This window comes from Taudactylus pleione, unplaced genomic scaffold (genome assembly GCF_031769625.1).
Source record: "Taudactylus pleione unplaced genomic scaffold, aTauple2 ptg000497l, whole genome shotgun sequence".
NCBI classification, from domain to species: domain Eukaryota; kingdom Metazoa; phylum Chordata; class Amphibia; order Anura; family Myobatrachidae; genus Taudactylus; species Taudactylus pleione.
In genome coordinates, this window is record NW_028284899.1 from 2,243,008 (window position 1) to 2,259,688 (window position 16,681).

Genomic DNA, 16,681 nt, shown 5'->3' on the forward strand with positions numbered 1-16,681 from the left:
GTTAAGCCAGAGAGCTTAGAAACCGGTTAAGCAAAGTCCCCCCCCCTCTGTGATGGTTGCAGAAGCCCTCAGCACCAAGAAGCAGCATGCAGACTGCAGCATTTGAATACCACACATAAGGAAGTAGTCAGTGCCAGCTAAAGAAACAGACAGCAGTTACCGTCTACCATTCTGTCTCCCACTGCAACTGTTATCATCAAGATTCTCTGTGGCTCAGCTTTAATACCAATGTGCTGGTTAACAACAGTGTAAACATCTTTCTCTACAGCCAACAACTGCCGGCCACTCATCCTGATCTGACTGGTCACTTGCATCTGCCAGTAGTTTCAAGTGAGTAACACAGATTACTATGATTCCCTAAACAAAGGTAGCATACTATACAGAGTATTCCTTCTGCCATAATTGGTAGAAATGGACTGTGGCTTTTGACCTGCGCTGTCTGATTGTCTAAAGGCCCCTACACACTACACAATATTTTTAACAAATTGGCCGATTCCGACACATCGTAATTAGAAATCGTTAAAAATGTGTAGCGCTATGCAAGGGGAGGCAGCATATCGGGCAGTCGGGCAGCAGATTGCCCAGTGTTTACAGACCACCCAATATGTTGGCCTGTCAGCGCTGAAATTGTTGGTGACATCGCTGTGTACACACATCATTTAGTGTGCACCCAGCTTAAAGAGACTAATATACTGATGGTATAAGCCCACCCACCCTTCTCCAGCCACGCCGCTTGCCTATGGCATTAAAATTATTTTTTTTGTCACCAACCCAATCCTGGGTTATTCTGGGATTCCCAGGATTAAGCGTTTTTCAATCCTAAATCCCGGGATTGAAAAAATGGCCTGGGATTGGTGACCCTACTGGCATCTGCCAGTGGTTTGTTTCCGTGAACAAAGGAAGAATATTGTACAGAGTTTCTTACTGCCATAATTGTGAGAAATGGGATACCGGCGCTGATATTACCGGAGCCGGAATCCCAATGCCTGTCACAATACCGATGCCGGCATCCCAACCACCGGGATGCCAAAGGTAAGTAGCGATGTGGGGGGGAGGGTTAGGTTTAGGGGTTAGGGTTAGGCACTAAGGGAGGAAGGGTTAGGTTTAGGGTGCAGGGAGGGGGAGGTTAGGTGCAGGCACTAAGGGGGGTAGGGTTAGGCACCTAGCAGGGAGGGTTAGGGTAGGGAGAGGGGTAGGGTTAGCATACTGAACAGCAAGTGTCGATATGCTAGCCCTGATGGGATGCCAATGTCGGGATTCTGACAGCCGGGATCCCAACTGCCAGCTTCCCATACCCAACCGTTGAGAAATGGACTGTGGCTTTGACCTGCACTGTCTGATTGTCTAAAGAGACTCATATACTGATGATATAAAATACAGTGTGATAGTGTGTGGATTACACATAACTTTTGGATGTGCTGGGAAACAAGACTTTGCAAATGACTTTCATTGCTTCCTACTAAAAAAGGATCCAGCTGCTCAACCCCTTTCCACTGATAAGTATGGTTTAACTCAATGTCTGCTCAAGTGTACCTAAAGAAGCGATACTAACTCCGCTGCTAGTAACTTTTAATAATCCTGAATGAAAAACTGATTTTTTTTTTATTGCTAACACAATAAAAATCTTTTATGACCAATTGCAGAGGTTGGGTATTTTCTGATAATTACATTTTTAGCGCAATATTAGATTAATAATATAGCTGTTTAAAGCAAATAATTTATACATACAGTATGTAACATCATGTACTATTTGAAGATCACATAAGGTCATTATTATAAATTGGAAAACACAATCTTCAAACAAATGATAAGTTTAGATGCAGCATTGGAAGGGAGTGAGATGGAAATGTGGGAGGCCAGTGAGGAGAAGGTTGCAATAGTCAAGCCAAGAAATGATTAGTGAGTGAATAATCAGTTTGGTAGCATTCTGGGAGAGGAATGGCCTAAAGCGAGCGATGTTGCATAGCTGAAACTGACAGGATTGAGTCAGAGTTTCAATGTGATGGGCAAAAGAGAGGGTGGAGTCAAGGGTGACACCCAAGCAGTGAAGTTGGGGAACAAGGTAGATGATGGTATTGTCAACATTGATAGAGAGATTGGTGGGGGTGGAGACTCTGTTAGGGGGGGAAGATGGTGAGTTGGGTTTTGTCCATGTTGAGCTTCAGAGAGCAGTTGGACATCCAGGAGGAGATGGTGGCTGGATACCCGGGGGAGGACAGAAGGGGATAGGTCAGGAGAGGAGCGGTATAGTTGTGTTTCATCGGCATAGAGGTGGTATTGGAGGCTGAAGGAACTGATGAGTTCTCCCAGTGAAAAAGTATACAGGTAGAGAGCAGGGGGCCTAGGACAGAACCCTTCAGGACACCTACAGTAAGGATGAAAAGGGGTGAGGTAGAGCTGGAGGCAGACAAAGAGAAGGATCGTTTGGTGAGGTAAGAGGTGAACCAAGCATGGACAGTGTTAGAAAGGCCAATGGTCTGAAGTGTGTGGAGGAGGAGAGGATGATCCAAAGCTGCAGAGAGATCCAGGAGGATGAGCAGAGAGAAGTGGCCCCTGGATTTGGCCAAAAGCAGGTAATTGGTGACTTTAAACAGGTCATTTTCAGTTGAGCGAAAGCCAGATTGGAGGGGTGCAAGGATGGAGTTTTAAGAGAGGTAGCTGGTGAGGCAGTTGTAGACAAGCCGCTCAAGTAGTTTGAAGGTGAAAAGAGTTTTTTTTTTTAGAATAGGTGTGACAAGAGCATGTTTGAACGCTGAGGGAAAGATGCTGGTGGAGAGACAGACAAGTTGAAGAGGTGAGAAAGATAGTGGCAGGGAGGAAGGGAGGAGGCAAGAAGAGAGGGGGTCCAGGGGGCAGGTGAATTAGCAGCGCAGGAGTTCACAGCATAGACATCTAATGAGAGAGCAGGGAAAGAAGATATTAGGACAGTACCTGTCAGAAATTTCTCCAAAGTGGTATGCGGTGAAGGGATCCCCAGTGCGCACTGGGATCCCCCAGCTGGAAGACCGACGCATGTTTCGCCGGAAGCGGGCTTTCTCAAGGAAGCTGTCATAGTACAGAGGGAAAGCCGGGTATTGTAGTCCCGGAGGCTGCATAATTGGCTTATTTTACTTGACAGACAGTAAATACCAGCCAACGAACTCAGCATTATTGATAGGAACTAATAGACCAATATGTAGAAGAAAATCCTCTTTTTATCCTCAGAATACCAATTGTCCTGAAATTAAAATCTTTCAGGACTTGGTATCCAGAGATATGGATGAAATGTTTATAAAAAAGACAAGGAATAAACATTCATCTAGGAACCAAAATCTGGATGTGAATGAAATACAAGCACTGAAAGAGATTAGAACATGGCAGGACGTAGTTATTAAACCCTCAGATAAGGGGGGTAATGTGGTGATATGGCCAGTTGATATGTATCTTAAAGAGGCATACCGGCAATTGGATGATCGTGAGTGTTATCAACATCTACTTTTCAATCCCACTAATAACTATGTAACCCTATATAATAGGATCATTGAACATGCCAGAACTGAGGGAATCATTACAAAACATGAGTTTGAATTTTTGAAAGTGGCCTGTCCAAAAACACCAACTTTTTACCTATTACCAAAGGTACACAAGGGACAGATGGAACCTCCTGGATGACCCATTGTATCTGGCATAGGGGGACTATCTGAACAGGCCAGTACTTTTGTTGATGTTCATCTCAGACAGTATGTAATAACATTGCCATCGTATGTTCAAGACACTCCAGATGTCTTAAGGAAATTAAATGACATCAAATTAGAGAAAGGCCAAATCTTAGCCAGCATCGATGTTGAATCACTTTACACATGCATACATCATAATAAAGGTATACAAGCTGTACAATTCTTTCTTAATATGGCTGGCACATCGGACTTTCACAATCTATTGATTGAACTACTTGATTTCATTATGCATAGAAACTATTTCATGTTCAATAGGAAATACTATCTTCAAGTAAGGGGAACGGCGATGGGGTCGGCGTGTGCTCCCACCTATGCAAACCTTTTTTGGGGTGGTGGGAGCGCACGTGTGTCTTCAATGATGAAAATGAAGAACTAAACTCATCAATATCACTCTGGATCCGGTATATTGACGATATTTTTGTCATATGGGACGGACCAGAAGTGAATTTTCATCAATTTATGAGAAAATTGAACACAAACGACCTCAATCTGAGATTTACATATGAGATCAGTACAGAATCAATAACTTTTTTGGATCTTAAATTATCTGTTGACAACCAAGGTAATTTAGTATCAGATCTCTATCGCAAACCTACTGCTACCAATAGCTTATTACATCATAACAGCAGCCATTTCCCACCAACAATCCTTAATGTGCCAAAGGGAGAATATCTGAGATTAAGGAGGAATTGCTCCAATGATCAGATGTTTAAAAAACAGAGTGAAAAATTGGCCTTAAGATTGAAAAATAGGGGATACAGCAACAGGTCTATCAAAAAAGCATATCATTTGGTTTCCAGGATTGACAGGGACACATTAATTTTTCCCAACAACAATAAGAAGGAGGAAACTCCAGACAGAATCTGATTCATTGGCAATTTTTGCCTGGATTGGCAATCCATACAAACCATTATCCAAAAGCATTGGAATATATTGATGTTGGATCCTGATCTTCAACAATGTATGGGTCCAAAAGCCCAAATAAGTTGGCGAAGAGCCAAAAATCTAAGGGATATATGTGTTCGCAGCCACTTCAATGCGGAACCCTTAAAAAAGCCAAAAATAATAGGGTCATTTGCATGTGGACATTGTAAAGCCTGTCCCAATATGATGAATAATAAGAAAGAGATAGTGGACAAATTTGGTAGAAAGCACCTTTTTCAGCATTACATTAACTGCAATACGGCAGCTGTAATATACTGTCTTGAATGTTCGTGCAAAAAAAGATATGTCGGCATGACTACCAGACCCTTAAAGCAGCGAATTCTGGAACATATCGGGAACATAAAAAATGTGACAAGGGATTCACAAAGGATGAAAAAGATAACAACGGTAGCTAAACATTTTTCCTCTTGCCATCATGGATCCTGGAAAGATCTAAAAGCTTTTGGATTAGAAAAAATCTCTATTGGCCCTAGACAAGGGGACATAACCAAAGAACTTTTAAAAAAGGAATGTGAGTGGACGTTCAGACTAGATACGGTTAGTCCACGAGGGATGAACGAAATGATGAACTATAGTCCATTCTTGAACACTTAAAATTGTCTATGAGTCCATTTTTGTATTTTTAAAAAAACGTCCATGTCATATCTTTCTTTAACTTCTTTATCATTGTATTTTGAGGTACTACTTATTAATGTGTCCATATTATTTAGATATTGGAGGACATATACTTCATAATCACAAGGGCAATATGTCTAATGATAATATTATCATGCACAATAATCACATTATGTATAACACTTCTTCTATTTCAAGTAGTGGTCACACTATCACTTATTGATTTGGTTTAGTATTATCACTAATTTTTCATTTTTTTCATTATTTTGGTTTTATTCACGATCTTAATTAGTCATCACTCACTATATCTAGTCCTATATTATTAACAAATTGTATATACTTTTCACATCACATAGTCGACACTATATGCGGATGTGTATGTGTTCATGCGCATGCATGCGTACATGTGCACATGTGTATATAGGTGGATATGTGTATATGTGCATGTGTCTGTGTGGGTGGGCATGTGCATCTCATTTCACTTTTTTTATTCTTTTTAGTGTACTTTACTCAATATATGCACGATCACTAATGATCACTTCATGTTGTCACTATTATTATTGATATTGGGGAATTTATGCCCATTTGAATGAAGGGATTTAGGATTATATCATTACAGTATGGCACTATAGGATATACTAGTAAATTTTTCAACATGAACTTTGATGGCACTTCATGATGTTAAACTATTAATTATTATACTATTTATTCTTCATATATTTCTATTTTCACATAAGTGTTTGTAATAATTTTAAGTCACTGTTATTAGTATATATTTATTTATGGTATATCTATACAATAAGTGCTGAATATTCACTACAATTGTGGATAATGGGATGTTTTTGTATAACGCTTAATCACGTTCCCATTTCTTGTTTGTCTTCCTCCTCTCCATTTTTCCTGTTCTAATAATAGGATACATAATTCAGCCTGGTGTGTATATATATTTATTCTAGCCTATTCTATTTATGGACAACATAATACTGATCTCTTGCATCATACGCAATGTCACTTACTTAGCAATTTATCCATTGTTCCTGTCCTATTTGGAATATTTATATACTTACCTGCTCTTCTGCTATGTGATATTGGAAACATACTTCGTTTTGTCAATCAATATCGCATGTGACGCAAGTGATCCTGGTGATATACCGGGAATGATATAATATTGGTCCTTTGATCTATATGTAATATCACTCACTTAGTAGTGTATCTATCCAGTTTTGGTAGAACACGTCCTTCTTGTCCTATGTGTTACATTATTTATTCAGTAACGTATTTACCTGTTGCTGTATTGTGTTGATCATTAGGATCTATGGATCTGTCTAATAGATCACATTGGAGAAATATATATTGGTTCACTAACTGATGTCACACATGATGTGGATGATCCTGGTGACATGCCGGGGATGATACATTGGTTAGAAGATACTTTAGCCTTATGGTGGATTCATGTCTTTTTAATGCAGAATCGGTGGCTATAATTAAATATTTTTCTTCTTTTATTGTGTATGACACAGGTATTCTGGCTCTGATATTCTATTATCCAGTCCCTGTATATTAAACATCCATCACATATATACTTATTATTTTTCTGTTAAGGACATATTGTAAAAATTGTTTTTTATGCCCCACAGGATAATTTATCTGCCTACAAATATAACAGGATGTCTTTTATCTTACTATTTGGATAGATGTCAAAGATGATGTAACTGTACAGTTCACAATGGGATGTGAACTGACTTTAATTTATTTTATTTTACTTTCACTTCATCAACACTGTGACGATACTTAATCCCGCCCTCTAGCCTGATGTAACACTGGTTGGCTGGTATTTACTGTCTGTCAAGTAAAATAAGCCAATTATGCAGCCTCCGGGACTACAATACCCGGCTTTCCCTCTGTACTATGACAGCTTCCTTGAGAAAGCCCGCTTCCGGCGAAATGCGCGTCGGTCTCCCAGCTGGGGGATCCCAGTGCGCACTGGGGATCCCTTCACCGCATACCCCTTTGGAGAAATTTCTGACAGGTACTGTCCTAATATCTTCTTTCCCTGCTCTCTCATTAGATGTCTATGCTGTGAACTCCTGCGCTGCTAATAGCAACAGGCTTTTCACAGCAAGATTGACACTAATAGTAGAAGCAGGCTACACTGTTTCCATGTGTGCTGGATGCCAGTGAAACTCATTCCACGTCCTCTATATATACATATGACGTGGAACAGCAGAATCTGACCCATAAATACACACACTTTACCTTTCACATCTATATAGATATTATATATATTCTCCATAAAATCTTAATAGAGGGACGCCTCTTAGTATTTTATACCAGTGAATTGCCACCAAGCAATATGTGGGTTTGGTGTACAGCTTTTTAATTATGTGTTTTGTCCACATTGTATTGTCATATTTGTTTATGTTATATCTTAGCCAAGGTATAAGAGGTTGTATACCTCTATGATTTACTATATGTCATTATTCTGAATCATTGCATAAATTCATGCCTTTTCAACCGGCTACTGTAGCTGATATACTGGCTCAGGAATATTAAGATATAGGCTGGTTTGGTACATGCATTTAAAGATTGATTATGCAGAATTATCTGCAGGTTTAATGCTGTCTTAGTATACTTTGGTTGCAGATTTATCATTATGTATTTGTCAATATCAGGTTTTATAGTTGTATAATAAAGGTAAAATTTTAATACAATTAATTTTTCTATTAGAATACATGCTATTTGTATTGTCTTTTCTTTTCTCTGTGTCATCAGGGGTGTGCCTCATACAAGGAGTTCTTTTTCTCTTGCCTCTATATACCAATATATATACTTCAGGGAGCACCCCCTGTCTCTTTTGCTACCCCTATTGTTGAATACATCATATATAAAAAATACTCCTGTGCAACTGTATTTTCTCCTTTTTTCCCTTTTTCCCTATCTACATGATATTGATATAGGGAAGGTCAGCAGAGAGGAAGTGGGGTAGCCAGGCAGCAAAGTTGTCAAGGAATTGGGTGGAGGAGCCTGGGGGACATAGATGACCGCAACATGGAGATGAATAGGGTAGAAGAGATGGATAGAATGGACTTAGGAGAGATGATGCAAAAGGTGCAGTTGGGGGATAAGAGGATGTCCACTCCGCCGCCTTGGTGGTTGTCAGGTCTGACAGAGTAGGTGAAGGAGAAGCCCCCATAGGAGAGGGCAGCAGGGGTGGTAGTGTCAGGAGGATAGCCAGGTTTTGATGATGGCGAGAAGGTTAAGAGAGTGGGAAATTAAGAGATAGCACATAATGGGGAGTTTATTGCAAACAGATCTGGTATTCACAAGGGCACAGGAGAATAGAAGGAGAGGCAAGGGAAATGTGGATAAGATTGGCTGGGTTGTGGGTGGGAGGGTGCGTTGGATATGGGGGGAAGGTGAGAGCCAGTGAGGAGAATTGGTATGGGATAGGGGCAAGCAGACATAGTGGCCAACTCTGGGAGAAGCAAGTGGGGGTAGGAGTGAGAGAGAAAAGCATGGCAAGTTGTTCAAATTGGTGTTGGGCAGGAAAGCATGGCAGAGGATACAGGTATTTCGAGGGGTGGCAGACAATGAGGCAGTGTAATAAAGCAGTGAGGTAGTGGAAGAGAGTAGGTGAATAATATAGGATGATTAAAAGTAAAATAAAGAGTAGTTTATTATAAAATGGTAAGTGGTAAATTCAGACAGGACTAACAAGTGCATAGAAGGCAAAATGACATTGGTTCTGATTTGCATTCAGATGTTTCTCAGAGTCTGAAAGTAAAAATACAGTAAAAGTAGTTGCAGGTGAAGAGGAAAGTTCTTGCAGTGTCCAAAACATGGAGTTCAATGTAGAGTGGGCAGGTTATGAAGACTGCAGGTGTTTGTTGTGGAGATTTTGAGAAACTCACTTATGTGGCTTTAACATAGTCCATCTGTTTTAGTGTTGGTTTGTAGCATGTTTCCTTTATGTTTTCCTTCAGTTTAACACCGGTATAACGCCAAAAGCCTACTCTAAACTAAATATATAATGTTACAAACATGTGTGCATCCTGATTCAACCCCAACCCCCTCTCAAACAACCCTCCTCCCACAACAAAAAGTGCCAATCTGTGAGGCCAGTATACCACATTTATTCACTATAATTTCTTGATATACTGCAAATTTAAAACAACTTACAACAACATAACAATTTACCTATGCAATGTAATTGCTGCTATGCTATAAAAACATAGATCAGTTGCATTTGATGGGAGTAGTCACTGATCAATTTACCTGTGGATGATAAGAAGGCAATGTCACTTCACAGCTAACAAAAATGCTGTTATAACGCCAATATTGATTTTAAATGATCATAACACTTTAGATCTAAACACTTGAGATACTAAACACTCCAAAAGCTTACTCAAAATGTGAGTATTGCATGCGATACATCCCGCCATTGTTTCACATGCATAGTGGCATTTATAAATCCTGTATGCTGAATAATTGCAATTTCAAATGCAATGGACAGCTCTTCCGATAAGAGCTGTCTTCAGCGTAGTAAATACTTCTGGGTTTATGATCCGGGAGTCCTATTGTGCATGCGTGGCCATCAGCCTGTACATGTGCAAGCCATGCAAGGGGGGGATCAGAGAGGGATCATTGAGATCCCTCTCAGGGGATTTCTGAGTAAAGAAGCCCATTGGCTTCTACAGGCCTATTGGATATAAGCTCTGGTAAGCTTTGCTTTCCGGAGCTTATTACATATGGGGATTGAAGCAAAACTCAGAACATTTTAGCATTAATATATCCCACCATGTATTATTATTGTGGGCTCTTTTTTATAATGCAAGCTTAAAAATCATACTATATAGGACTATAACTTGTATCATAAATTAGGCACCTCTTGTTAACTGATACCCCTGCAGAAGTCACTGATGCAACAAAACGTGTTGGGTGACAAAGGTGACTGATTCATGCATACAGCCAAAAGCTCCAAAAGTGATGCCCATCCCAAAAGGGTTCCCAGTGGACATATAACATTTTGAGCTGTTGCACGAGTTCAGTATTGTTTTAAAACATTTTAAATAAGAGCAAATAAGCTTGTTCTAGGAAAGCTGTGGATTGAAAGGTCTACAGTAAAAAGGTAGACAATGTCTAGATAGACCTCAGATGTTAGACAGGCAATAGGTCGACAGGGACAAAAGGTCAACACACTAAATTCAACATGTAAGAAGGTCGACAGGTATAAAAGGTCAACATGGTCAGATGTCGACATATATATGGCCGACATGAAAATGGTCGACACATTTTTTTTTCTAGCCCTAATCTTCACCATAACCTTAGCTCTAACCCTCCCGGTGTTGCCTAACCCTAACTCTGTCTCCTGGTGCCTAATCCTAACCATCGGAGTAGGTGTCTGAACCTAACCATCCCTTCTAGTGCCTAACCCTAGCCCTCCGGTATGTGCCTAACCCTCCATCCTGGTGCCTAACCCTAACCATTGGGGTGTGCCTAACCCTAACCGTTGGGGTAAGTGCCTAACCCTAACCCTCTGGTAAGTGCCTAACCCTGAACCTAACTCTAAAAAAAGTAAAAAATCATGTCAACCATTTTCATGTCGACCATTTGCATGTCGACCTTTTGACCATGACGACCATTTGTACATGGCGACCTTCTTACACGTCGATCTTTAGTGTGCTGACCTTTTGACCTGTTGACCTATTCCCTGCCTAACATCTGGTGTCTATCTAGACATTGTCTACCTTTTTACTGTACATCTTTAGACCGGATCCCGTCTAAGAATTGCATTAAAGAATTGGTATTTTATCCAATGATTTGCCGTGGGCCTTTTGTGGGTGCATTAGGTGGAAGCAGAGCCATAACTAGACTTTCTGGTGCCAGAAAGAGCATTGGATGCCCCCCCTCCCCTATTTTCAAATTGGGACATAAGACACACATCCAAAAAAGGGCCATAGTCTCATGGGGAAGGGCCAGGGAAGAGATAGGAGCGGACAGGAGATGCTGGGGATAAAAGAAGAGAAAGCTACAAGTGAGAATGATGATCAACAGAAAATTGACAGGCCCGAACAGTGCCCCCTGCCCTGCGGGGCCCTGTGCCAATGCACAAAAAATTTTACCTAAAAAAAGAATTTTACCTAAAAAAAGAAAACTAACTTATTAATATAATATAATTCATATTTGGTTAGTTTTTTATATATATATATGAAATGGACTAATCAAGAAAGAGAACCAAAAAGGTCAATAAATCAAGAAAAATGTATATATACAACGCTTGGGAAAAAAAGGACTAAAATAAACTAAAACCAATTTGTTCATTTAATCCTCTTCGGGCTAAAGTCCCTAAGCGGTGAATCCATCTTGATTCACACCACAAAAGTTGCAGGGGTCTATTCCCACCTCTAATGGACAGGGGTACGTGGTCAATCATACGATATTTGAGGCTAGATAAAGAATGTGGGGCTCTAAGAAAGTGGCGTGCTACAGGCTGGTCACTATGTCCAGAATTAAGTGCCAATCTGATAGCTGATCGATGTCCCGCCATTCTTTCTTTAAAGGTTCTTTCCATTTTGCCTATATATGAAAGGCCGCATGGGCACACGATTTGATATACTACAAAATTGGAATTACATGTAAATTTATGTCTAATTGAATACTGTTTACCCAAATGGGGATGGCAAAAAATATGCCCTGGGATTAAATAACGACAGGTGGTGCATGTGCACCTAAAACATCCAGTTTTAAGGTTGGTGAATGGTTCCGTCTCGGGACCAAGACTTGAAATATTCATCTTAACCAGGATATCTCTGAGGTTTCGTCCCCTGGTATAACAAGATATAAGTTTGGTGTCATTTAGTTTAAGGTCAGGGTTGGACTGGATAATAGGCCAAAGTTTTTTTGAGGCATTATTAATATACCTACTGGCAGGTGAAAATTTATTGACCCACGGAATCATTTTAGGTTTATCCTTATCATCTTGATTAGATAATAATTGATCCCTATCCAAACTCATTACATGTTTTTTAACCCCTTGCAAATGGGTAATATTATAACCTCTTGATATAAATTGACAAATCATTGCATCCATCTGGGTGTTCATTAGTATGGGATCTGAGGTGATTCGTTTGACTCTCAACAATGGAGAGTACGGGAGGCCATGGATAAGAGGTTTAGGGTGACAACTGCTGGAAGATAGTAAATGATTCCTATCAGATTCTTTAGTATATAGGCTGGTATTGATCTTACCCTGTTCAATTGAAATACAAACATCTAAATAGTGAATTTGACAATCACATTAATAAGATCTATAAGATCCTGTTTGGGGCCTCTCCAGATAAGAAGCAGATCATCAATGTACCGCATGTAGAATAAAATTCTATCTGAAATCATGGGGCTACGAAAAAAGAGGGAATCCTCTAACTCAAACATGAAGATATTAGCAAAGGATGGGGCCACACTGGACCCCATAGCGCAGCCAATTAGTTGCAAAAAGAATTTATTGTCATGCAAAAAGTAATTTTTAGTAAGAGTTAATTCAAGTAGTTCCATGATTAATGATGAATTAGGTCCTTTGTATGCTGGATGATTAAGTAAAAAACGATGAACAGAATTAAGTCCTGCTGCATGTGGGATGACAGTATAAAAACTGCCTACATCAAGGCTTGCAATCCAGACCTCTCCCTCCAACGGTGGTAATGCTTGTAATTTTTTAAGGAGCGATGTAGTATCCATTAAATAATGTTGATGCTCTCTAATGCAGGGTTGAAGAAGAGATTCTAGATAGACCGCTGTGGGTTGATAAAGTGATCCTCATGCACTAATGATGGGTCTGCCCGGTGGGTTGATCATCGATTTGTGGATTTTGGGAATCGTATATATGAAGGGCACAACTGGAAATTATGGTATTAGTGCTTTATATATTTTCTCAGTTAATACTCCTTGGTCCACTGCGTTTTGTAAAAGATTAATGAGTTCATTTTTGAATAATTTCGTAGGATCAGATGGAAGACGACGATATATGTTATTGTCACTAAGCAATGTATCTATTTGTGTTTTATAGTCACAAAAATGTTGAACTACCAGGGCACCCCCTTTATCTGCTGGACGACAAATTAGGTTTTGATTATTTGCAAGTGCCTGTAGAAACATGTATTCAATTTTGCTTAGGTTGTGTCTTGGAGGAGGTAAATGTTTAATTTCAGAATTAACCTCAGTTTCTAACATTCTCAAGAAAGTCCTGATTGAAGGGTTGAATGATTGAGGATCAAAAGAGCATCGTGGTTGTAGTTTACGAAGTTGTATGGGTAATTCATCACAGTTATCACTGACCATCGCAGTTGGTTTAGCAATTAAAAATTCTTTTAATTTTAACTGTCTGTTTAAATTGTGTAATTCCACCTACCACTGAAAAGAATCAAATTTAGTTGTGGGCACAAATGATAAACCCTTACCCAAAACTCGTAAATCAGTATCTGAGGACAGATTTACCACTATATTTTCCGTGGTAGTGGTGGCTTTCTGCCACGTCCTCTTCCTCTGGTTCTGTCCTCCACGTCTCGTGTACTGTCTCCTTCTTTTCATCTGGTTGTAATTCGTAAAGGGGAAAAAATTGTTTTATTTGTCTCCTAGGCCTTGCTCTATCAGTTTCACTGCCTGAAGTTTTTTGTTCATTGTTCATTAGATGAATCCGATTCAAAGTTCCAGCGCCTGTTTCTTCTGAAGAATGGTTTTCTGGATTCACTCCTGGGATAAGAGTTGTTAGTCAATTGATACACCATGTGCAATTCATAATCTGCATCAACCTTGAGGCGTTTCTCTTTTTTAAATTTAATCAAGTCTCTTTTATAAGATTGTGAATTTATATAAATTCTTCTATAAGTTATGAATTTATATAAATTGGTAGAAAAAATGTATAAGATTTTTAGATGTAAAGTTTGTGTATGTATTAGTTAATTAAAGTAAATTTATACTGTAATGTAGAAATGTCCTTGCAATACACCTGGCTGTACCTTATTAACTGTTAACTGAATAATGGTATGAGAAACTCAACTAGTATAAAAGGGAGCCAAGATGAGTTAGTCACACCCCCTGACAAAGTCATCATCGAAACCTGTTGGGCGTGGCCAATACGGATGTGAGACGCTGGTCACCTGCTACATACAGAAGCAGTGTTTTGTCCGGAGGCTCCTGCGGCGACGGAGGTTGAAAATATCCTCCAGCTGATAAGAGCTACTGACCGGGCTATGTACAAAGTTTCTTTTTTCGATGTATGTGAGCATTTATTACAAGTAAACTACTGTCTGATACTTTTCTCACGAGTGCGCTATTCCTATTTTATTTGCATGTCATAGAAAAAAAAAATTTTTTTAAACAAATTTTTTTATTGAAGCGTCAAGTGTCACATTTATAGATATCACAATTAACAATGATACAAATGCAATGAACACAATAGTTCTATAGTAGTGCAAGTGGTGTATACTATTGTCTGAACAGCAAAGAGAATAACCCATACTGTATATTCACTTTACATATGGGATAATTGCTATACATAAGGAAAAAAATAAATTAGAATAGTACAACAAATCATTGTAATGACATAATAGAAATAGAAATAGAAATAAACTAAATAGCTCGCCAACCCCCCCACCCCCCCGTACTCCACCAAAGGTACATAAAAAAAGTTATTGAAAAGAAAAAATCAATACTGCAATCTTATCGGAGGTCATTAGCTGCAAGTTGTAACAGGTACCAGGACGAGTTCTGTAAACTATTATGGATTTGGGAACGCATAGAGGTGGAAAGTGTGTCTATATAACTTTCCCACAAGGAAGAATTTCTCAGTTTTAAGGTCCTTATCTAAGATGACTTCAACCCAATTCATTCTAAACAGGTAATGTAACTTGGCTTTAAAAAGAGAAAGTGAGGGCGGGAGGGGGTTTATCCACGTTTGTAGAATAGTCTTACATGCTGCTGCACTTAATACCAATAAGAGGCGTCTGCTACCTTGAGTAATATGAAAATTGGGGGGAGTTATACCAAACAAGGCCCATTCCGGCATAAAAGGGACATAATTAACCAAATCAGCAGTGGAGTAGGCATGCACTTGAAGCCAAAAACCACGAATTATGGGGCATGCCCAAAGGCAATGATACAAATCTGCTGACTGAGCTCCACACTTATAACAATTTGAGTTTGGTGAGGATCCCATCAAGAAACTCCTATGGGGAGATAAATAGGCTCTATGTAGGATATTTAAAAACATTGCAGTATAAGGGGAGTAAGGCATCAATGTGCAGACTTTATCATGAGATCGAATTAAATCATCTGCTGTCAGATGAGGAAATCGGGCTAGCCAAGGTGCCAGGTTTGTGTGAGAATTGTCAGGTACAAATATGGGACAAAGAAGAGTATAAATTATGGAAATGGCTTTCGTTGTCAGAGATTGGGTTTGTATGAGGGTATCCAGTGGGTTATTCCAATCTAAGTCTGAAAAAACTCGTATAACTGAGCTAATGTAGTGTTGCGCTTGCAAAAATGCAAGAGGGTTAGCTGCTGATGTGGAATAACTTTCCCTAGACTCCTGGAATGTGAGGGGCTTTTTGGTGGATTTATTAACAAGTGTCCCTATATCACCCACCCCCTGAGCACGCCATATGTTAAATGGATAGGATGCCCTACCTTATTGAAAGTCTGGGTTGGAAAGAAAGGGGAGGTACAAAGACATACGCATTCAGTCCAAATTTGTGTCTAAGAATGTGCCATGTTTTCCTGGTCTGCCAAAGCAACGGGTTATCCCGCAACTCCTGGTTAACCTCCTGATCGTGAGCGTGAAGAAAACTAATAAGATCACCACCCTCCAAAAATTCCCTTTCAAGGGAAGTATTAGCATGTAGGTCCCTGCTGCACAGCCAGTCCTTAACATATCTAACATGAGCAGCGTAAGAATACAATTGTACACTAGGAAAATTAATTCCCCCGTTTGACCTGGGTTGTTGCAACTTATTTAAACCAATTCGTGGGCACTTTCCCTTCCAAATGAACTTCCTGAAATTATAATTGACCAATTGTGCGTCTTTGTTAGTAAGAAGGAAGGGAAGAACTTGAATAGGGTACATTAGCTTAGGAAACAACATCATTTTAATCAGGTTGGCCCTGCCTAAGTAAGATAATAGTAAGTTTTTCCAACCATCCAGCTCCATTGAAACAGATCTAATTACTGAGGAAAAAATTAAGTCATAGAGAAGATGGGGATTACTTGAAATCTGAACACCTAAATACGTGAAACTTTGCGTAGCCCACATAATAGGGATATTGGAAGGAAAAGGGATGCGAGAGGAGGGCTGACCCAGACGAAGCACCACCGACTTAGTAATATTAACCAAAAAGCCTGATATGGAGCCAAA

At 39.6% G+C, this 16,681-nt stretch overlaps 1 pseudogene across 1 annotated transcript in view; it reads left to right on the forward strand.

The window, feature by feature from the left end:
* The first annotated feature begins 256 nt into the window (after positions 1 to 256).
* Positions 257 to 16,681, forward strand: part of LOC148502428 (glycine N-acyltransferase-like) — a 56,772-nt pseudogene continuing 40,347 nt past the window's right edge. Inside the window, exon 1 of the transcript XR_015870011.1 lies at positions 257 to 330. The product of XR_015870011.1 is annotated as a glycine N-acyltransferase-like (transcript). The remainder of the gene's footprint in view (positions 331 to 16,681) is intronic.